The following is a 24,091-nucleotide window of genomic DNA, read 5'->3' as shown; positions in this document are numbered from 1 at the left end:
CTCTGTGAGAAAAGGGAGGGGGCAATGAGGGGGACAATGTGAGAGGCAGAAGAGATAATTGCAGTGTGAGCAGGGTGACAAGCAGTTCTACAGGGAGAGGCTGTATCTTTCTGCTCGTGGACATAGTAAGTCTTTCTACAGTGGCAAACTTGTAACTTTCTCCATCTTAAAATCCCTTGGACAGGCAAAGCGCGCGCAGTATGCACAGTGTCAAGCAGTTCTGCAGTTCGCAAGTGAGGTTGAGAGAGGTTCCGCCTGCTTCGTCTGTCTTGTGCTGCACTGCTCTCCTGGTGAAAGGGAAAAGGACACATACGCATCATTGAGAGTCCATCAAGAGTGCTTCTTGCCTGAGCTCCGGGGAAACCAACAAGCTTACTCCCAGGTAAGGTGAGCACCCTGTCCACTGCGCAATCCAATATGTTTGGGGAATATGTGACTTCGGCAGCTGGTGTGAGTGAAGCCACCGCATCACAAAGCAACTCTAAAAGAAAATCTATGGATAAACGTAAGCCCTCTCCATTACCATTTGCATGCATGGTTTAGTGTAATACGGCCGTGGATGGCTTAGCTACTGTGGCAGCCTCAGAGACTGTGTTTGGCTCCTTTGTGGTTGCCACCCACAAAGTGATCCAATTCCTCGTTGTACCCCTGGCTTCTGCCCATGGTTAATAAGGAGTAAAGGGGGGAGCATATAGCTGCTTCTCCTGCTCCCCCCCCTCCCTGGGCTAATGTGACAGCAAAATTGGTGAGGCCGGCAGTTTTTATATTTGGCTTAAGGTCTTTGGGTGCTGCAACTAGCTGTGCTTCATCTATGGACATAAAGCATGCCGCCAGATTACCTCAATGTGTATTCTTGTCTATGCCCTCCTCGGTTTCACCAGTTTTACCGGACTCGGGTTTAGTAGCACTGGATGATTCTTTTCAGGCTCTTCTCTCTGCAAGTAAGGGCTTGCTATGTGAGATCATGGACATGGAAATCCTTTCTAATTGTGAGGATACTACCCCACAATGGGGGTCGGGGGTAAAGCTTGGTGATTTGGACATATTACCTTTCAGTGCCAAGCCACTAGTAAACTTTTCTTCGTCTGTGCTTCCACTGTGTCATTTGCACAGAAACTAGCCTGTAGCAACACAGGGTCCTTGGTTGCAGAGGCAGTTGGTGCGGGGCTGTGGCGGCCTGTTTGAAGGCCCTGGTTATTCTTACAGATTCCGGCGCAGCAGGCACACATGCTTTTTGTGATCATGTGGCCTCTTGTCGAGCTTTAAAGGTGGCCAGGAGTGGCTCTTTGCCTGTTTGAACGGCGGTAAGAAGTAAGGGGCAGTTTCCAGTCTTATCATGCAGGGGTAGTCCTGGGCTGGAGACTTTGCCTGTTGGAGAGTCAAGTACTTTCTCTCAGTCCTCCCTGTGGTTTGACAAGGTCCCTCCAGTACCATTGGCGAGTCTGCAACCAGCCCGCACGTATTGTTTCACTGCAAAGGTCGACCTTTTGATGTCTTTAATCCCAACCTTATGTGATAATTTATCCTTGGCTCTTAAAGCTTTAACTACTACACAGGAAAAGGTGGGTTGTGTTTTGACTGATCAAGCGCTCTTATTGACTAATCTGTCTGATCGATTCACCTTCATGGAAGGATTTCTCAAGGGGTGGGATCACGCTCATCACCTACACGGTTGCTACGCTGGGTGTGCATCAGTGGGGGTTCTCCCAGCCTCACTTGTGCCTCAACAAGAGAACATGGCCATGAAACCTAACTGTGGGAACAATTATATTGCTCCCTCTTCTGGAATAATTGAGGTTATAAATCTGGAGGATGCATCTATGTTATGTTCATTACCACAGGTTGACCAGAGTTTTTTTTACTGACCATCTGGGTCCACTTCCCCCTTGAGTGAAAATGTGATGCAGGTGGCTGTGCCAGGATTCGCAGGCCATGGAGGATATGGGACTGCTGGAGAAAGAAACCCGTGTTTGCAAGTGTCAAAACCTACCAAACTCCCCCTCCCAATATGGCCGTCGTATGGGGACAGTAACACTAACTGCAGAATGTGGCCTAGTCCAGCTTCGAGCCAATGCTCAGGAATGACTTGCCGCTAATTAAATCCTCCCAGATCAGCAACTCATTGCGTTGCTAAATTGGTAATTTGTGGTTTGTTTTCCATACCACGTTCTTAATTTGTGGCTTTCGCTTTGTTCTCTGCGCCTGCTTCATAGAGCATCACGAGTTAACTGGATCCCCTTTGTGCTCCACGCATCTACTTTCATTTCCGCCAGCTGCTAAGTGCTCCATGCTTTCAGCTCTACTCGCCTGCTCTCTGCTCCTCCTGCGTCATTCTACCGGTTCCTACCCCACTCCCGTTTGAATTCTGCGCTCCTCGCACTCTGCTTCAGGCTTTGAGTCCAGCGCTCCTCGCACTCCGATGCTAGCATTATCCCACGCTGCTCACACACCGCTGCACACTTTGTTCCCACGCTCCTTTCCCCCATTTTGCTCATACCCCTGTCATCTCTGAGGGGACGGACCGAGCGGGAGATTCCCTCCTATAACTACTGGCTGAACAGACAAAGGATCATAGGTTAATGTAGACCACCACAACTTGACAGACTGAGGATTTGTTGGCGGAGGGGGAAGTGAGGGTGGTTGCTGCTTCCGATGTTGTTATGGAGGGCAGGGTGCCCAGGAGTGTGATGAAAGGGGAGGCCTTCCCAACTTTTCAAAAAGAAGAAAAACAAGAAAAGGTGCAACAAGGGTGATGTTGTTCTTGAGGAGAAAAAAGGAAAACCAAACAAATGGCAAAGAACAAAGGTTCTATGGGGTCCAGGACATTTTTGTGAAATGTATTTCTTCCCCGAGTTTCCCCTCCTATCTCGCTTCATAGTGTGCCTCTCTTGGCTCATGGCTCCACTCAAACAAATCAAGTAATGAATCAAGTAAGAGGAGATCAGAGCCTATCAGTCCACTACCACCGACCAACCTGATTCCAGGGTCATAAGGTTGGCTCCACTAGAAAGCTTACTCAAGGTAGAAGTTTGAACGTGGTGAGTCAGGAAACGGTTGCTGATATTGATGTCGTACCCATGCCTGTCTGTGTGCTGTCTTCATTTGTTGAGAGACATGTTGGCCTCTGGACCAGCCCCTTTGGACCAAGTGGGCATGGGATCTAGAACGGTAATGCTAAGTGTTGGTCAGGATGTGCTGGGTGAAGGGTGGTTAGCATGTAAACCTGGTTTGCCCTGTGAAATTGCTTGGTTTCAGACTGACTCTGTGCCCCCCAGCCTTCAGAACTCTGGAGGAGAGGAGACGCATGATCGGCCTTGTCTGAGTCCCAGCAGATTTGGTTGGTGCTGTAGGTCCGCCTATCAACAACCAACCCGTAAACCAGGTGTTATTGGAAAAACTAATTGTGGACAAGGACAACATGGTCCTTAACAGAGTTAATGTCTTGAGCCTTTTGACAAGTGTTCCATCTCTATCACACATTAGCTCTGGGGATATCACCCAGGATGAGTTTTGGAATGACGAGAGACTGGATAATGTAATACTTCACTTACATTTACATCTAGTTTTAAATCAGATCACGGCTGCCTCTGACTACATTAGAAGGTGGAAGTTAAGGATTTAACCTGGCCACTCAGCCTGTTTTTCAAATCAAGTGTTTCAAGGGTAACGATTGCAGAAAAGAGATCCTCGCCTCAGATGTGGGCTTGGTTTATCCTATTGATAACACTGATTGGAGTTGATTGGCGGCCTACTTGGTATCACAACCAAGTCAAATGGTATAGCAAGAGCAGTGTATTATCCGTCAGAGATTTCAAAATGATATCTTGGAACACCAGGGGATCCACTCACTTGCTTCAGGATTGTAGCATTTAACTGGTGGCTGTGGACATTTTCTATTTACAGGAGACGTGGCTTCTGGATCCCCCTGTTGTAGATTGGTTTGTACTTTTTTTAAACCCAGCTTACAAGGTGGATAGAGGTTGCCCTGCTTCCAGCCTATTGTGTGGAATAAGAGCAGATATGTCCATTGTCCCCACCCTTTATGTGCAACCTAATGTGTTTCTTCAGGTTGTGGAGTTAGAGTGGGTTCCTGTGGTCTATCCGGAACTCAGCTACACTTTGGTGCTGCATATTTACTGGAACCCGATGAAAATCAGTCAGGAAGAATTGTTTGAGGCCATTGAAGAGGTCATGTTTAGTTGGCAAACCCTTAGAAACTCCAATATGATTTTTATTTGTGGTGACTTGAAAGCCTTTTGCGTTCAATCCACTTAAAGTGGTAGTGATCACAAAATTGATCAAGCTGTAGTTAAAAGAGGGGAGGCATTCCTCGCTTTAATGGATGCAATGGGTCTCTGTATTGTGAACAGCAATGTTTCGGGTGATGATCCTCCTCACCACACATGGGAAAGAGATGCCCAGAGCAGCTTGTTAGACTACTTTTTCGTCTCTGAAGGGATTTTGCATTAGTCACATCTTTTATGGTTAAGCCAACAAAATGAAGTGACCATCTGCATCTTTATTTGAGTTGGCGAATTCACGACCAAGGGTCCGTGCCTCATGCTTTCCTGTTGGTTTTACAGGCAAACCCTGGGGGCAATTGTATGGCATGGAATGACTATAACATAAAGATATTTAATAATATCCTGGAGGCCTTACTTAAAGGTAAAGGCATTTATGAGCTGTTGAGAAAAGTGTCTTATGTAGTACTGCTGTGTATTGTCTTAAGTAAAATGCGGCCTCGCAGTAAACCATTATCCACAAGCACTAATTTGATCCCGTGCTACAAGCTAAAAAAAAGGACTTGCGTAGAATGCTGTGTGATACTCCTTCAACAGCTTTGACCCACCAAAGGCTTTTGAAATCGGTCTATTGGAACTGGCTTCGAAATTATAGGCACATTCAGTTGCTACAGGATTCTCACGGAATGCTCCAGGTAATGGCCTCTCAAGACTCTCGTTCTTTCTAGAGCCTTCTCAATGCAGATCCTTACTCTCAAACTAAATTCCAGTTAAACCCTATACATGCGTCAAAATGGGTGGAGCACTTTTACAACATTTATAGTGGTGTGAGTGAGGACAATGCCCCATCCGAGATCATCTTGAACATGTCCTGGATTTTGCACATTTACTTGGAAGATCTGATCAGTTTGATCACCTGTTGCTCAAACTCAAGGGCTCCGGATGGTCTATCCATGATGGTACTGAAAGACAACCCGATCTTTTCGGCAGATGTCTTACTAAAAATCTTTGGAATGGTCCTAATTAACAAAAAGCTGCCTGACTCATGGTTAAACTCGATTTTGGTTCTGATTTTTAAAAAGGGATCTCGGGTTAACCCTGTTAACTATCACCCTACTGCATGTTTAGATGTGCCATCAAAGGTGATTGCCTCTGTACTGCTGCGTGGGCTAAGTGGGCGGGGAGGTTGGATCCTCATCAGACGGGTTTTATGAAAGGAATGTGGATGAATGCTCACAGATTTGTTTTGAATCTTTGAAAATCTGAAGCCATGACAAAGTTGAAACCTGTGTTCATTTCTTTCATTGACTTCTCAATCGCATTTGATAGTGTTGATAGGGACTTGTGGCAAAAGCTTTTGAACTGGGTTGCCCAAAGGGCCGCTTGAGTATGAGTGTCGCCTTACATTCTAATACGCGTGTCAGGGTGAGGTTAAATGGTAGGGGGGCCTTGTCAAGTATGATTCAAAGTAGGTGCAGCCTTAAGCAATGCTGCATCCTATCCCCTCCTATTTAATCTCTTCATCTCCGACATTGCAGGTGCTTTTACGGAGAAATGATGTTTGCCGCAGTATCTAGCCAACAGTAGGACAAATTACCATTTGTATGCTGACAACCTAGTCTTGTTGGACTTCACCCCAATCAGCCTACAAAGACAACTCACAGGCTTGGCAGAATATACGAAGTGTAACAGACTAACGTTAATGTCAACAAGACTAAGGGTTTACAATTTAGGGCTGGCAACAGAAGACATTGTAGTAACTATCGATGGTTCTTGGGAAACTCCATTATTGAGCAGGTACTGAATTCTGTTTACTTGGGTTTCTTTTTGTTTGAGGATCACAGCCACAACAAATCTTTTCTCCATCAAATGGCTAATTTTACTTCTCTGGCAGCTAAGGCTTTCCTCATTAATAAGAAATTTGGGTGATGAAGTTGTACAACAAAAAAGTACTCCCAGTAATAACATATGGAACTGAAACCCTACTCTTCTATCCCAGGACCTGTTGGGGAAAACTAGAGGTTTTTTTGGGAGAAGAGTTTTGTCAGTACTACAAGGGGTGCCAGCAGCGGTGCTACACTATGATCTGGCACTGTTGTCTGTTGCTGCCCAAGTTGCTTGGAAACAACTAGGCCTACTGTCTGAAATTATGTCTGGTGAAACATCAGCGTTGTGTGGGAATTGAAACAGGTAATAGAGCAAAAAGCGTGTGTCTCTTTCAACCAATGGATTTTGAACTGTAATGACATCATGACCAGAAATGAAGTAAACTTGTCCACTTTTCAGGCTAGTCCCCTTCTTGTTAAGAAGAAAATCTGGGAGTGGGAAGGGATTTTTACAATTCAGGAAGTCTGTAGTTTTAAGTCTTTTTGTGGAGTGTTCCTTGATGTGAGATCCTTCAGCGTTTTAGCTCAGATTCCTGTGTTTTCATTGGAGATCTCAGTTCTTGCATTTGCGGCTCAACCTCCTCTCGACGAGAGAAGTTCTAGGGGCGCGAGAAGGGGTTGAGCACAACCGAAGAACCTGTAGGTTTTATAAGTTGTAGAGTGCTATAGAAACCATAGTTTATGTTACTGTAATGTGTGTCTTTACATGACCGTCATATTTTGCACTTTGAGCACTTTTTTCAAGATTTTAAAAGTTTATCGAAGCGGGTTGTTTGACAACAAATTATGACATCGAAAAAATAACAGTTGGGGATTGGCAGCACTACGCTTTCTAAAAGATTTATTATGTAATGGCCACCCAACAGAGTTTATGTGCCCTTTAATCTATAATATGAAATTATGTTTTATTAGTGTTCTTATTAGATTTTGTTATATAACATGTATTGTAAATAATTGGTTTTAACCTTTTTTTGTTTTCAAAGTCTTGTAGAATGTATTTCCCAATAAACAATGGAGATAATTTTGCTGTTGGTGAGTGCAGGTCGGAATTACCCATTTCCTGTGTGCCAATCTGATTTCTATGGGGATGACAGAGACACTTGGGTGTATGATAATCAAAGGAAATAGCCAAAGATTTGATTCACTACAGCACTTTGGGTCTGGTTAGCCGCTGATGTGAGAGAGCATGATAGGGCTAAAGAGGAGAGCCTAGTCATGGCGAGAACTAGTGTTGATGTGCTAATAACTTGTCCTGCGGGGAGTTCGTGTGTGTGTAGTGTAAGGTGTAAGGAGATCTTAGAGGATAGTTGGTTAGTCGGTGAGGAGCGGCGTAGGCCTTACAAGGCAAAACAACCTGAAACCAAGCACTCATACCACTGGCCTCTTGCAGACAGGTCCTGTTTCATTATCATGAATTGCCATTGTCAATCCCACTTTCTCTCTCTCTCTCTCTCTCTTTCTCTCCCTGTCTCGGTGCATCTCAAACAGATACACTGTATCTCCCATGTGCAACAAACCTACGATCTGCGAATTGGCAGATGAATGATTAGGGGCCGTCTGGAAACTCTTCTCATTACCGAAAGCTACATGCCATGGGATGTGGGATGGCAAGAAATTTAGGTTCAGATTAAGCCCTGCTTGAAGTTTGAGACCTACAATCACCCATTTCACCTTCCTTAGTATGTTGTATAGCAGGCTGAGAGATGCCTCAAACCTCACTTTAACATGCTTAGGTGCTGTCCTTGGGGACCTTCTGGGACTTTTGCCTGTTAGGGCAACTCGCATTTAGGACAAAAGATGACGTTTGTCAGGCATTTGTTGGGACCTTCTCCCAGAGGTCTACCCTGCTGTCTCCCACAAGCCTCAAACTCCATTCACACTGTGCACACAGCCAAAGACCAAAATGAATTTCCCTCCAGCCGCACCGACCATCACTCACCAGGTGTTAATGGAGCACTGCAACTTTGGTTTCAGAGGGATGCTGCACTTCCGCAAGCAAGGAGCAGAAAATATAGAACGTGGAGTGTGGATTCCACAAAAGGCCTCATGAAACTGGATTCACCTACCCTTGGCCTAATGCAGTGCATGCGGCTGCAGGCAGGTTAAGAAAGCATTCTGGAAGATCAAGAAAGGACATTTGAGTGGTGGAATAGGATGGGCAGTCAAACGACCCTTGCAATCTCTCTGGCCCTTTGCTAGACAAGGACCTCTGCCTGTGCGCCTTAAAGAGCTTTGTGCAACAGCTAAAATGATGAAACCCGGGAAAAAGCAGGTATGCAGTATTCACATAAACAGAATTTTGAGAATATATACACTCTCATTAGGAGTTTACCGGTATCCCTCTGGTAATTCCGGTGGGATATCGGCAAATGGACCTACCGTTACCGGAACCTTATATCCTGGAATATATGGGATGTCACAGGTGCCAGCAACGGCAGGTGTTCCCCATCTCATGGAGTCCATGGGGAGAATTGCCAGTATTACTTCGTTCTCTCCGTACTTACGGCTTTCTACAATGGTGCATGTGACTGATTAGCTTTCACGTGGGTTTTACCGGAGCCCGCACTGCAAACTGTTGCTTCTCACATGAGGTGGAGAAACATTAGATACTTAAGGTATGAGAATTTTGCTCACTTTTAGTTGCTAATTAGTTGGAATTTATGGATGCTTAGTCATTTACAATGTGCTTGTTTCTTTCTTTTTTTTCCTTTTTCCACATCTTGATTTTGGGACCCTTGGACCTGGTATGTGTTTGAATTTTTTCAATTGAAACTATGTGATTACTTGATGGTTCACAATTATTTATTGAAATGTTGATAGATCATTGAATGAATGTACCGCCCTGATGAAGGTTTCATTAACCGAAATGCATTGGTATCTGTACATACTATCTAAGCCAATTTTGGCGCAGCCTCATTGAATATGATATATACATATTCCAAAAAAAGAACTACGTTAAGGGATGTGAATAAACATTTCCTTGAAGCACAATTTTTTGATGATGATAATTTATTGCAAATACTTCAAGAAATGGTCACAAAGTGGATCATCTAAATCTGCTGGCTTCTTTAGGGTTAAATGAGAGCACCAGTTTTTGATAAGAGTATATTAACTCTATCGTTTTGTTCATTTTCGTTTGGTCCTTATGCCATAGGACCTCCTCATAACTGGATTGTTCCAGGCGAAAGCTTCCCATGAATAAAGAATATTGATTATTTAACATATGAGTCACGTCGTAGTGCCCCCCTTTACACTTCATTTTGGTAACGGAATTACTGCCACTTTGTTCCTGCATCGCCAAACTTGAAATGAGGGCTAGTCACAGTTTGTTCCTATATTTCCATTTATGCAGATGTCACAGTTCAGGTCCAAGATAATGGACACTGCCCAGGTCATCCCTATTTGTAGACAGAAATTCTGAAGATCTCTTTTGGTTATAAGACTGTGCCGCCTTTCTAATGGTCTTTTAAAATGGAAAGGGGGCACCTTTTTATTTATTTATTTGTGTTTGTTGCACATGCACCTTTACAAATATAGAAAATAACATTTATATACATATTAATCAAAACAATGATATACATATTGAAGAAGCAGAAAAAAAGGCAATTTTGGAAAAAAGGAAGAAAATAAGAACCAGACAAGCTAAAACAGAACTGCTTGATAAAAAGAATGTCACAAAACTAAAAACTAGGGGCAATCTAGTAATTGCCCTAACTGGCATTCCTATCAGCGTCGCAATTGGGTTTGCTGAGTAACAGGATCAAATACGACATTGCCTGTATTGATAAGTAGCATAAAGTGAAACAAAAGACAAATTATCTGATCAACAGTCGATCACAATCAATATTGGACTGCAACAGAAACTTAAGAAAAGCAAACAACACAAAAACCATAGGTAATATAAAATGCAATTAGAAAATACCAATCGGTTACAGAATAGATTAAGAAATAAAGAAAAAAATATCAAGAAGGAGGCATGTTTACCACAACATCACATGACCTTTAAAACTCAACACACATGGGAGTATGAAAGGAATTTATGATACCAATCATTCCTCAGCCTCTTTCAGTTTTGCATCCATGTGGTATAGAAGGCGAACTGTGGAGAAAATGATGGCATTACTTCTACCCCACATATATCTTATCCACAATAGGTTACGAGAAGGAAGTGATGCGTCACACAAGAATTCGCTCATGATTTGCATTCTGAGTGTCAAAGGAAGTGCAAAAAAGAAGATGTTTTAATGTTTCCTGAACATCAACAACCCCACAAAAACGACAGCACCCATCTGACACGCCAGCATCCCTGGTTTTCCAGTTTTTGGTACAAGATTTAGTATGGAACAAGTCCATTCTAAATCTCATATAAAGGCTTCTTGCCTTATTGCATGGAAAACAAACCAGGTAAGGCAGTCGAAGAAGCTGACTGTGCCTAAATTTAGCGTATTCTCCAAAAGAGCAAAAATAAAAGGGGGCACCTTTCTGTTTGTACATCCACATTTTGAACTATGAATTTGGCGTTTTATTTTGCAGCCTAATTGTGCTGATGACATCAGCCAATTATGCATATAAAATGAGCCAACAGAAGTTTCAAGCAAAGCTCTACCTCAAGTCTCTTAAAAAAATCGCAGTTTAAAATTGTTAGCATGAAAATTATAAATGTTAGGATACAATCACCATGAGAACATATTATAAAAAGTCTTCCAAAGTCATGCTCCTGGGCGACCTCAACCTAGGGCTAAATGACCCTAATGATGCCCACGCAGCTGCCCTGCACAAAGCCCTATGCAGCCTAGGGTTTACCCAAGCCATTGCCAAGCCTTCCCACTTTAAAGGTCACACGCTTGACTGGGTGTTCCACCACAACTGTTCCCTCCTGGTCACTGAGATCTCTCACATTCTCTGGTCTGACCACCATTGTATTTAATTTGCCCTAAACAATGCTATAGGGCCACCTAAGCCTACCCTCCCTCTCCCTGCTGCACTCTGCAGAAGCTTGCGAAAGCTCACCAAAGAAAACATCATCCCTTACCTAACTGTCCCTGCCCTCCAGCCCCCATTCGCCAAGGATCCTGAGTTCCTTGCCAACGCTTTCAAAAGGGTCATCACTCAAGCTGTCGGCAAAGTCGCTCCACTTACCCTCAAGAAAGCTAAGAAAGCTAAGCATTCCAATGCTTGGTTCATCCAGGGGCTTTTGGAGCTCTGCACAAAAAAAGGTCAACGCTCGCTACCTGGAAAAACAACTCAAACAACTCCTCTAAAACCGCTTTTAAGGTAATCGCCAAAGATTACAAAACTGCCATCATTAAGGCCAAAGCCGCATCCTTCAATACCAGGATTGAAAATGCTAAATCCGGGACGAAATAAATCTTCTCTCTTTAGAGAGTTGGAAACCCCTTCCTCACCCCCTCCCACCTTCCCAAAGGACGAGACCTGGTGTAACAAATTTCAAACCGCCATGCTTGATAAACTGGACACTTTGCACACCAAAATTTTAGCCCACCAAAAAGCTCTTTCCCACCTGGTAGCTAACTACGACAGAAACCCGTCCCCTAATACTCACACTAGCCAATCCCCTATGTTTGACTTTAAGGATATGAGCAAACCTGAGGTCACCGCCCCCCACAAATCCATCAAACCCTCCAACTGTAAAGGGGATGCCTGCCTGGCCCAGCTCATTAAAGACTGTGCCCTTTCCCTCACCCCATTCATCACTGCCTTCATTAACATCTCCTTCAAGTCTGGATATGTCCCCATGGGACTCAAGGAAGCGCGGGTAAGTCCGCTCCTCAAAAAACCCTGCGTTGACCCATTGGTTCCTGGGATGTACAGGCCTATTAGTACTGTGCCCTTTCTTTTAAAAATCTTGGACAAAGCAGCCTACCTGCAAGTTCAAAAATTCCTTGAGGATAACCATCTTCTTGGTTTGCGGCAATCCGGATTCCGGCCACGCCACGACACCGAATCTGCCCTGCTCGACCTCAAAAACCAAATGGATGACCTCAGGGACACAGGCAAACCTGCGCTCCTTCTTCTCCTGGATCCACCCGCTGCCTTTGATTTGGTGGATCGCAAGACTCTGTGCTATCACCTCTCCACTGCAGCTAATTTCTCCCCGAGGGCCTGTGCCTGGATTACCTCGTTCCCACAGGAAAGAGCTATGAAGGTCTTCTCCGACCCTTCATGTGCCAACCATAGTCCATTCAATTGTGGGGTGCCACAGGGTTCATGCATAGCTCCCATCCTCTATAATCTCTTCATAAGACCTCTGTTCATAATTCTGGGCGATCTGGGCATCTCATACACCAATTATGCAGATGACACCCAGGTGCTCATCCCCCTCTCGGGTGATTATCGGGCAGACCAGAACACCCTCAATTCCATCTACTCAACGATCCAACCGTGGATGGCAGAAAACTGGCTATGTCTCAATAGCAGCAAGACCAAACTTCTGTTAATTGGATCTGCATGAAAATTGGACCAACAATGCACTTTCTTTATAGTTGACAACATCCCCATTGCCATCTCCCAATCCGTGAAGACTTTGGGCGTGTACCTAGACCCGAGCCTGACAATGAATAGGCAGGTCAATGCCATAGCATCCACCTCAGCCCACCGCTCTAAACTTCTTAATGCAGTCAGACCTTTCTTATCCCAACAAAACTGTCTCACCATTGCTAGGGCAATAATTGGATCTAGACTGGGCTACTGTAATGCCCTATTTGCTGGGACCTCTGCCATGAATCTAGCCAAACTCCAACTGGTGCAAAACAACACCCTTAGGGCTGCCACTTGCATCTCACGAAGGGACCACATCTTGGAGGTTAGGAGACAGGTCCATTAGCTCCCAGTCAAAGAAAGGATTGTGTTCAAAATCCTTGGCACGACTTGGCCCCCCTACCTGGTCCAAAGAATCTCCATACTTAATTCCGCCAGGCCAACCAGGGCAGCCTACACCCACAGGATCACTGTACCGAAAACCTGCAGAATCTGTGCGGGTGGGACCAGCTTTCCGACCATGGTCGCCACTCTCTGGAATACCCTCCCCTCTCACATTAGAGCTTTTGACTCTCACTCAGCATTCCGGAAAGCCATCAAAACCAAGCTCTTTGTATGACATTGCACCTGTTCCTTTATCTATATGCCTGTAGATATGCCTTTTATGCCACTGACTAACCTGTACTAAGAATTGTTGTTGGGCCACATTCCTGTAACCCTGAATTAAGCCTTCTTACGCTCATAGCGCCTCAATGCCTGAGGGCTGTAGTGCGCTCTACAAATGCAAAAATAAAAAATAAAAAAATATACACCATTAGTTATCACATTAGATCCCATAGGGCATTAAACATGCAATGCAATTAATGGGTTGAGAAACCATAGCAGTGGAAAAAATAAGCATCAATAAAGATCATAATCATAGTGTGTATTAAAGGTTGCCATCAAGATATGAACAATGAAAAATAATAAAAGATACAAACAAACAGACAATGAAAAAAAAGAATGAATGATTAGAAATATTAGTTCACTTGCATCTATTTTGAATACATATTCTTCTGTCTTAACTTCCGGGCCGTGTCAGAACCAGAGAGGTCAGCAGAGCGGACAGCAAAAGAGGTACCTGTATGTGCTGGATTACAGCTGAAGCGACATGCAATGAAACTGCAGTCTGTGTGTGTCTGTGTGTGTCTGTGTAGGGTGGGGTACAGGCCACTCAGTGACTGGCAGCAGCTTCGATCCTTCGCCCAACCATGACCCAGCACATTAGGATATTGTGGCATGAACTGTGTACACTGACTGACAAGGAGGGGAGAGGGTGCTAAGAGCGAGAAGGCAGACCTGCTGCGGCCCATGGTAGCTCATATGCACACACATATGGGGACACTGGACCCTCCGCTGGCCTCAGAATGTTTGTATATGGCGAAGGATGGAGCAAAGAGAGACATTGGTGGCTGCCATCAGGGAAATACTGGATGGAGGAGCATCTCCTGAATGAAATTGGAGGAACATGTTTGAAGTTATACTTGTCAGGTGCTACTTCCTCCACTATGAAAGGGGAGACAGTGAGAGTGTAGGGGAAGTCGGACAGAGAGTTGTGAGTGTGGGAGAGGAGTCAGAGAGAGTGGAAATTGTGCATGTGAATCAAGTGCTAGGAGAAACAGATGTTGACCAGGGAGATAAACACGTGCAGTGAGAGATAGGTATGAAGAAAGGTGTATGGGATGATAGGGGGGTGGTTTAGTACAGGGGCACAGGAGTTGTGAGAGGTGCATGGGTAGAGAGGTGTGCGCAGTGAATGCAAGTGGATTGCAGAGGAGAGTGAGTGAGAGAGAGGTGAATGGGCAGAGAGTGGTTTTGGTAAGAGTGAGATGACAAGGGTAAAAATATGCAGGGGACATTGGGGACATGGGCCAGAGGTGCATTGGGGGCAGATTTGGGTACTTTGCATGTCAGAGTATAGTTATTGGAGAGATGGCTGGTAGCTAGTGGATGAGAGAGTTGTGTATTGAGTTAGAGGTGGATTGGGAAAGAGTGGTGCACTGCGCACTCCCTGTGAGAGTAATGTGTTCGGAGGCAGGGATTCAGCTCAGTTGGAGAGATAGGTGGATAGGGAATAGAGTGCTACATCTTGAGTGGAATACAGGGAGACTGAGAAATAGGGAGAGAGAGAGGTGCAATCCCAGGGAGAGAGGGGGTATGAGACAAAGTGAATGGGAAAATAGTGGTGCAGGTAAGAGTGCGACTTACAGAACGAGAAGGCTGCAGGGTGAGGCGCAGTGGACATGGGGTGCCTGGGCAGAGAGGGAAGGTTGAGGAGAATGGGTAGTTTGAGAGAGTAATTAAAATGATAGTGGAGTCAAGGGAGAGTGGGAGTGCAGCAGGAATGAGGAGTAGGGAGGTAGAGGGGAAGTGCAAACAGTGCAGGTGGAGCGAATAGTGTGAGTTTACTTGAAATAAGAGGGATGGGAGCTGGATAGTGAGTGGTGAAAAGGAAAGTAATGTAGAGGAATAAGGGATGCAGAGAGACTGCCAGTGGAGTGAGACACACTGTGCTACAGACGTGCACATGAAAAATAGAGTTGCAGGATAGTGAAGCAGGGCCATCTTAAGCGCTTTTGTGGTCCGGGGCATGTACACCCTCGGGGCCCCCTCCACTGAACCAAAGGGATTGAGGGATCAAATATATGGTTGCACGCCCTTCCTGTCACGACCACCACCCATACATAGCTTGATATGCTGGTTCGCATCGATCAAAGTAAGCATGGCTACTCCCTTTCAGTCCCTTTATCCTATTCATTCTTTCTGTAATAAGAATGATAAACAAGTAGCGTTTCAAGGACAACATTAGCAGTCCATGACAAGGATACTTGTTTTCTACTATAGGTAAAAGCCACTTTTCATCAATAGCAGCCATGAGGAAGGTACAACGGGCATAGTATAAATGCCGGACAGAGATCGTATGAAAAAAGTGCACATAACCCAAAATAGACAGAGGACCTAAATTATCTGCCTCAAAGAATGCAAAAGTGCTCAAGCATGGGCACAGGAAACCAATTGGAAGCACAGAGAAAGCTACATATACCATAAAATTGATAGTGGGTGAGGATTGGAAGCTCCAGGAAGGTGTCCATATCCAGACAGGCTGAGATTAGAAAAGGGACATGGTTTTCAAGTAGTGTTTCCATTAGAGAGCAAAGCAAGGCAAGTGGTTATGGTGTGCAATATATACATGCTCACTATTATCATACACTAAGCAAGACTATAGCCAGTGAAACCATGAATTAGCCTTTTTGAAGATCATTCCCTGAGAACGAAATCACTCTGGGGTGACACTTGTGAAAGGTTTAGGGACTAGTAATTGTGACAGGTTAGGCAATACAAGATTCAAAAAGATTGGGATCACGCATTGGTTAAGAAGAGATGCTGGGATTTGCACCCATTCTGCAATTTCTGCACTTCACAACTTTATTTTCAAGTTACTTTCCAGTTCTTATCATCAAAAAACAAATCCAATTTTATAGAACTGACTTGGAACGTACAAAAATCACATAACTCAAAATGACAATTTTTAAAAACAAAAGTTATAGGAGCATATTGGGCAAAATAGGGATGCTTCTAGCTTCGCTGTCTACGTCATCAAGGGAAGTATGCGAGTACCAGTGTGGAGTGGTTAGCTTCATAGATGGTATTACAATTTCAAGCAAATTCTCGCAGAAGAATTACCATATCTAGGGGCACAATACAACACAGCAACATGACTAGAGGTACAATCATTTTTATGGAATATAAAAATAAAGACAATGTCTTTGTTTGGGTTCTACAATGGACTGTTATTATATATGTTATGAATATATATGCAGTTGATATTACATTCTGTTTAGATATATCAAAACCACTATGAGATCAATGAATGTTTTCAGAGATAGTTACCCTAAATGATGACTTTGAATGAATAAAAGGTGAGTTTTGTTTAAAACTATTTACTGGGTTTGCTGCTAATATATGGTACCATGTGACAATGGCATGCTCAATGCTTCATACTAATTGCTTGCTGCTGTGTAGAAATGCTTTTGCTATAAATTGCAAAAAAGGACTATTGCTGTTAGGTACATTTTTTTGTAAGTGCTTGTCAATTCTTTTTAAGTACCCCAGTGGATTACCGAAAGACCAGCAGGAGAAAGGAAGGAAAGACTGCTTGTGGGGGAGATTTTAGAAACAGGTGAGATTGATACGAGCATGTGTGGTTCTGCTGAGTATGGATGTTTTGGTGGTGTGCGAGTGGGAGGTGGGTGGTAATAGGGGTGGTCGGAGGGTAGTAGTGGGCAGAGTAGTGTAGTAGTGGGTGGAGGAGTGTAACAGTAGGAGGAGGAGTGTAACAGTAGGAGGAGGAGAGTAATAGGGAAGTGGATTGGAAGGGGAAGTAACATCAAAGATTGGAGGTGAGGAGTAGAAGGAGTGAAACATCAGACAGATGAACAATTGGTGGAAGGAGTATGTGGAAGGAGTGGTAGTCTGTGCAGTGTAGTAGAAGTGTCTGGGTGTGATTGAATTAGCCTGATAACCAAGCAAGTGCAAGGCACTATCCCAACTCCACTTATAACACTAAACTTGGTTTGAGTAGGGAAAGTTACGAAGTTACTGAGGGAGGTAATATATCCTGAATTTAGCAATACCATTGTTGGGGAGGAGCTAGCGCCTTCCTGCACCCCCTAGCGCTTTACAATTAGGCAATGCTTCTCTAAGTACTGTAGCACTAAGATAGCCTTTTTTATGCAAATAGAATCACATACAGACATGGGTGGCCACTAAATGAAAATAGTTAGTATTTAAATATAAGGTGCAAAAAACTATTTAGCTGAATACATTTGTAAAAATGTTAAATTGCAAGTTTGTTTTTCTCAGAGCACTGTAAAGAGCTCTGTGCCAAAAGGTGTGCAGCCTGTACTAAAAATAGACTACAGGTATTGTCTGGTGCCCGGCTAGCTCTGACAGAGCACACGAAGTGGCTGAGAAGCTGTTTCCTGTCCATCAAAAGAATAGGAGTGTACATGCTTAATGTACGACATACAACATTATGGAAAAACAAGGTTTTTAAGCAGAAGTATTGGACCAGATAAAATATTAGGATATTGAGTGAAGTGTATATATAGCATATATATATATAAATGTTTTTAATATAGCAAAATGATGAAAAACTTAATTTTGGGTAGTTTTAACATCATAAACACAGTTACAAAACAATCAACCCATTGTGGGGTGAGTTACCCTAGTTCCTTCTTAATCCCCGCCCCCCGCCACCCTTATCCGTACTCCCTCCCCATTCCACCAAGGCCGGTATTGAGTTGTCGTCCTTATGATGTTTCGTCTGGCTGCCAGCTAGTTTCATTGTTCTAGAAGGACTAAGGGACACTGTTTTGGGGACTGTGTCTACCTGAAGATGATGGAGAAGCATTTTCGTCTGTCTCGTTGATTAGAAAGGTTACCAGTGGCCCCCAGATGTTGGGGGGGCGGGCGTGCTGGGGAAGTGTTCTGATAAATTCGGATTCCACGTCCTGACAATATAGGATGTCTTTTCGCAGGTTGCCACCAATGGGGTGGGTCCTCTGTCCCATGTCATGGCAACTCTCCTACGCGCTAGCGTTAATAGTAGCCCGGCCAGTTTCCTCACCCCGGGTGAGAGTTGTTTCATCATCCCAAGTAGTGCTGCTGTTGGAGTGGGTTGTACTTCCTCTCCTATTATTGCTGCCGTGGTCTGGAGGATCTGAGACCGGAACGGGGTGAGTTTGGGGCAGTCCCAAGCAAAGTGAAAGAAGTCTGCTGTTGGGTTCCCGCATCTTTCGCATTTTGCTGGCTGATTTGGGTGTTGCTTGTTCTTTTTAGCGGTGGTGAAGTATGTCTGGTGTAGGTAATTGAAATGTATTTGCTTGTAGCGTGTATTGAGAGCTATTTTTTGGGTCTGTTTTAATATGTACGTCCATTCCTCTTCTGGGATAGTTAGCTGAAGGGACCTTTCCCATCTAGTTTTTGTACGCGTATCGATGGATACCGTATCTGATAAGAAGGATTTGTAAAGCAGTGAGACTAGTCTTCCTTCGCCCTGGGCCTGGTTCCTACTGTGCAACAATTGCCATGTTGGGGGTTGTTGCGGGAACGTGGGGAATAAAGCCTGAAGGGCATATCTGGTCCTAAAATAAATGAACTTATCTAATGGTGTGTTGCCTCCTCTTTCCATAGCCTGTTGTGGTGTGATAAAGGAGCCCTCAACGAACAGGTTCCCTAGCGAGTTTATCTGCAGTTTCCTCACCCATTGGTGGAAGACTCTCTTGGATGTGAGGGGGATTCCTGGGATAAATTTGATTGGGAGCAGGGGAGAGTATCTCACTTGTACTTCATATTTTTGCGCAGGTTTTTTCCATATAGCGTACGTGGCGAGAACTATGTTCCTCGTGTTGAAAGGCACTGGAAGCTGGCCCTTAATAAATCGGGAGTCGCTAGAGCCCTTCCTATCTGCACATGTGGTATGATGGCGTGGGTGGCATATCAAAAGCTGAGGAATTGTGCTTGGGCCGCCCAGAAGTACGTTTCCAGGTCTGGGAGGGCTAGCCCGCCCTGGATACTGGAAGTATCAACATCAAATGAGCGACCCTGGCTGGTTTACCCGCCCATAAGAGGTCGAGCACAAGGCTTTTGATTTTCTTCAAAAAGGTTTGTGGGAGTAGGATTGGGATATAGCAAAATGATGAAAAATTAAGCAACAATGTATTCCTGCATAGGCAGCAGTTTGCTAGGTAGTTTGTAACTTGGCCATGCAAGAAGGAAGACTGCAGCGTCCCTTGTAAGGCAAGAAACGGTGGAAAAACTCAAGTGAACAACGCCCACGTGAGTATACTCTTGCAAGTGATAACAACATGGAAACATATATGTATGATACTTTGGTGATGTGAATGATACTATGGTGATGTGAATGATGCTATGGTGACGTGAATGATGTACAAGGTCAATGCAATAGATGGAATAGGACTTGTGGTGTTATATTATGGAATATGACTTTTTAGTGATAAGGAATAGATTGGATAGGATTTTAGGTGATGTGTTAAGGAGTAAATTGGATAAGAGGTGGGTTATGTATTGAAATTGTCACGTATTTTTGTTTTTCTACTTTTTATAATGGAAAAAGGGAACCTCAGCTTGTAAGGACTGGGAAGTAACGGATCCTCAGCCATAATAGGTTGAGAAGGTAGTACCAAGCATTATTCTTCTATGACGATAGAAGCAATGGGATCCTCAGCATATTAAGAAATGCTTGGAAGGTGGTATTACAAAGGATATAAGGAAAAACAGTAGTGGCTCGGTATAAGGAATGGGACTGGATTTTAGTAAATTATTTTTTATATTTTCTCTTGCTGTCTTTTGTGGTAAAAAAGGAAGGAAGGTGGGTGAGTTGCAGCGTGTGTGTGAATGTGTGAAATCAAAGTGGAAAACGTGTGAAAAGTGTCTGCGGGAGCTGTGCTGCCTGTTGAAGCAGGGGCAGGTGCCAGCTGAAGGAGGTCCGGCTGGGTCAGTGGTGCTGGCCAGGAGTAGCAGATTGTTCATCTGGGCATTCCTGGTCTAGTGTGGATGCTGGGGAGTATGTCTTTAGGCAGGCATGTGTTGGCGGTTGATGCAGAAGTTGAAAGGGACGGAGATGTACCCAAGTCCAATGCTGGAGGCGAAGTGTTGACGTCAGAAGTGCCTGAAGGAGCGACCCTGCTGCCTTGCATGTGAGCAATTTCTGGAAGGGTCTTCTGTTGCAATTGTGGATGCTGATGGCGAAGGTCATCTGAAGATTAGAAGGTGTATGAAGAGGCAGCAGTCGGCTAACAGAGAGCATTTATTTGCGGCCTATGGTCTGGGACATGAGAAAAAGAGGCGCTGTGTCTCTGGAGTGTCCCTGGATAAGGGGAAATGCCCCAATGGTACGGTGGGTGAAGTTTGGACTGAGGGGTTTTGTGAAAGGTGTAGTTGATTCATTGACAATTTGAGAGAATTTAATCAAGATCCCTGGAGTTTTTATGTGCAGCTGAGAAGTCTCACCTTATGTGAAGACTGATGGGAATAGATGTTTGAAGGATGCTGGTAATTATTATTGTTGTTGGTGTTGTGGTCTCTGGGTTTATAACTTTCTTAGTGGGGCTGGTCATGGGTTCATGTATGTCTGGGGCCTGCAGGGTCATTTTGTTGTGGGTGTTTATGATGTGGTCCCTGGGTGTCCCTGACAGGTGTTAGGAATATTTGGCAGAGTTATTAACTGTGTTTTCCTTTTCAGTGGGGCACGTTTGGACATGTGGATGCAGGGTATTTACCTTGTTTTGTAGGACATTCCACATTGTTTTGGTGCAGGCTGGTGCTATTTTTGTATTGTGGACATTTCCTTTTTGAACATGTGGCTGCAGGAATCTGGTGATGTTGACACAATGTTCATCTAAAATGTTCTTTGAGCGTATGCTTATGTATTCATGCCATTTGATAATTAACTTGTAATAGTGTAGTTTTGTTCGTGTTGTCGGTGGTGTGGGGTGGTGTTTATGGAATGTTGGATGACTTGGTTACTGTCAGGGCCATGTGAGGTGCATGGTTGGAGTTACACTGTTGGTTACAGTTGGGGCCATGTGAGGTGCATGGATGGAGTTAGAGGTAGACTGTTGGTTACAGTCAGGTCATGTGAGGTACATGGTGTGCATGGTTGGAGGTAGAGTTAGGGGCCCTGTGAGGTGGATGGTTGGAGTTGGACTCTTGGTGACATTCAGGGCTATATGAGGTGCATGGTTGGAGTTAGACTGTTGGTTACAGTTGTAGACTGTTGGTGATGGTCGGGGCCATGAGGTGCATGGTTGGAGGTAGACTGACTGTTATAGTTGGACCACGTGAGGTGCATGGTTGGAGATGGACTGTTGGTTACAGTCAGGGCCATGTGAGGTGCACGGTTGGAGTTAGGTTGTTGATTACAGTCTGGGCCATGTGAGGTGCATGGTTGGAGTTAGACTGTTAGTTACAGTCATAGACTGCTGGTGACGGTTGGGCCATGTGAGGTACATGGTTGGAGTTAGACTGTTGGTTACAGTCGGGGCCGTGTGAGGTGCTTGGTTGGAGTTAAACTGTTGGTTTCAGTTAGGGCCATGTGAGGTGCATGGTTGGGGGCTTTAGGGTACCATAGGTTTTGGTGTTTAGGGTTGCTCGCCATTTTAGTCAAGTTGGCATTCTCCAGCGGTAATTGCGGAGGACAGTATGGCGTGGTGCAACTGTTGCATCTGTTGCTTTGTGTAATTTTGTTCAGGGTAGCTCGTTCTGCATTCTGTTGCATCTGTTGCATTGGGCATTTTTGTTCAGGGTAGCTGGTCCCGTGGTTTGGCTGCAGTAATGTGCTCTGTGTTCATTGTGGTTCATGCAGTTGGTTTTGTGCAGTTTTGTGCCATCGCTACTTTACTTGTTTGCAGCTTGTTCCACTGCTACATTACGTTTGTGGTGCATTGGATGAACAGGGGAGAAATGTACTAATGGGCTACTGTACATTATGTCATGCCTAGTGTTCCACTGCTACGTTGCGTTGTGGTGTGTTTGAGGAACGGTGGGAGAAGTGTAGTGAAGTGCTGCTGTGCATTACGTCATGTCTAGGTCTCAGTGGAATGTACTGGGCTGTGGAATGTTGGGTACTTTTTGGTGGGGGTGTTCTGGAGGGACAGGTGAAGTAAGCTGGCCTGATGTGTTTCCTGTGCTGATATTCTCTGTATTACACTTGGACTACTAATGCACATCTGGGCTGAATAAATATACCTAATTTACCTGTCTCCTGCATGGTATTTGGAGGAAGAACCCACACCTATGTTACTTCAAACTGTCCTTTTGACTCTAAGTTTTTTTGTGGCACCTGTGACACAATGCATTATCCATTCTCACCATCATTGTGATGTCAGAAATGCATAGTATTCCAGAAATACTGCTACCAATACCACTGAGGTGGTGGTATTTAATTAACTGGGTGAATTGGTGTAAATATTTCTGGTTGCAGTGGTAATTATCACTGGTGGTATTTCAGCCCAAAACAGCGGCCCAGACTTGTATGAGTCCCTCGTGAAATTACCATGAAGTAAGCAATTCTTCTTAACCCAAAGTGAATATATGGCACATTTATTTTAGAAAATCATGATAGCTTGAGTTTATTCCTAAAGAGACCATTAAGGAATGCAGTTTTATAATTATATTTATTTATTTATTGTGCATTTGTAAGACGCTTATACATCAAGAAATTGTGTTTCGAAGCGCCCACATGGCAGAAGGGAGGGGACACGGGAACAAAGGAAAAATGGAATAAACCGATGAACAGGGAGGGGACAGTCCTACTGGGTCTTGTGAGACTCAGAACGTGCACGTTAGGGAGAGAGAAGGGACAGGGAAGGGGATAAGTGCTAGGAGTTCCACAGAGGGAAGTACAAGAGGTTAGTTGTTTGCAACAATAAGTGCCTGCCAGTGATCGCTTGGTACAGAAGTGATCGCTTGCCAATAAAAAGTGCAAGCCGGTGGCAACACAGGCTAGTGCAAAGGCAAGTGCTAGGGTGGGCCGGAAAGCTGATGGCGATTGGGCGGGAGGCCAGGGCCCAGAAGGACACATAAGGTCCCTGGCCACCAATCTCAGCTTCTGTGGGGTGTTAGCATGAGAGCAGGAGGGGGAAGGAGTTAAGTGTTGAGAAGCTTCCGGAATTTGAGGAGATCCGATTTAAGATGGAGAGGAAGGGGGAGGCTGTTCCAGAGGAGGGAGCCAGCAGGGGAGAGAGCTCTGCCACCAGCTCGCTTCTTAGAAAAGCGCTTGACACACAGAGAGTTGGAGCCGGAGGAGCGTAAAGATCTGGAAGGAAAGTATTTGGGGAGAGCAAGCTGTAGATAGATTAGTCCATGGCCCCAGACAGTCTTATGGATGATGTAGAGGGATTTCAATTTGATCCTTGCAGCAACCGGGAGCCAATGGAGGGTTTTTAAGGCTGGAGAGATACAGTCCCTGGGCCTGATGCCAAGGATAAATCTCACAGCCCTATTCTAGACAAGCTGGAGAGGGTGGAGGGAATAAGAAGGTAGAAAGAGGAAGAGGCTGTTGCAATAGTCAAGCCTAGAGAGTACCAGGGCTCTAGAAACATTGAGCTTCTGGGGGAAAGTAAGGAAGGGATGTATACCTTTGAGGAGGTGGAGTTGAAAGTGGGCCTTCTTGGCAAGATCCAGGATATGAGGAGAAAAGAGAGATGAGTCGAAGGTGACTTCAAGGTTTCTGGCTTCAGATGCTGGAAAAGGGGGGGGGCATAGAGGGTGGCCAGAGTGCAGGGAGGAAAGAGGGAGTGGGAGCCCCTTAGTGAGGGTCTCAGTCTTGATGGCATTAAGGCAGAGATCATTGAAGGCACACCAGGAATGGATAGCAGATAGGAAGTCAGGAAGAGTAGAGGA

General features: G+C 44.6%; 1 long non-coding RNA gene across 4 annotated transcripts in view; it reads left to right on the top strand.

The window, feature by feature from the left end:
• Positions 1 to 24,091, top strand: part of LOC138453503 (uncharacterized) — a 565,889-nt gene that overhangs the window by 245,485 nt on the left and 296,313 nt on the right. Inside the window, exon 4 of one of the 4 annotated variants that reach the window (XR_011260445.1) lies at positions 185 to 382. The exons of 2 other annotated variants lie outside the window; for them this stretch is intronic. This is a non-coding gene — a long non-coding RNA (uncharacterized lncRNA). Of the gene's footprint in view, positions 1 to 184; positions 388 to 24,091 lie in introns of all 4 variants that reach the window. One more of the 4 variants, XR_011260444.1, reaches the window with a different exon arrangement.

This window comes from Ambystoma mexicanum, chromosome 4p, assembly GCF_040938575.1.
Source record: "Ambystoma mexicanum isolate Mex_15411 chromosome 4p, UKY_AmexF1_1, whole genome shotgun sequence".
Taxonomy (NCBI): domain Eukaryota; kingdom Metazoa; phylum Chordata; class Amphibia; order Caudata; family Ambystomatidae; genus Ambystoma; species Ambystoma mexicanum.
Note: the sequence above shows the minus strand (reverse complement) of the source record. Positions and strands in the feature narration are given on the sequence as shown.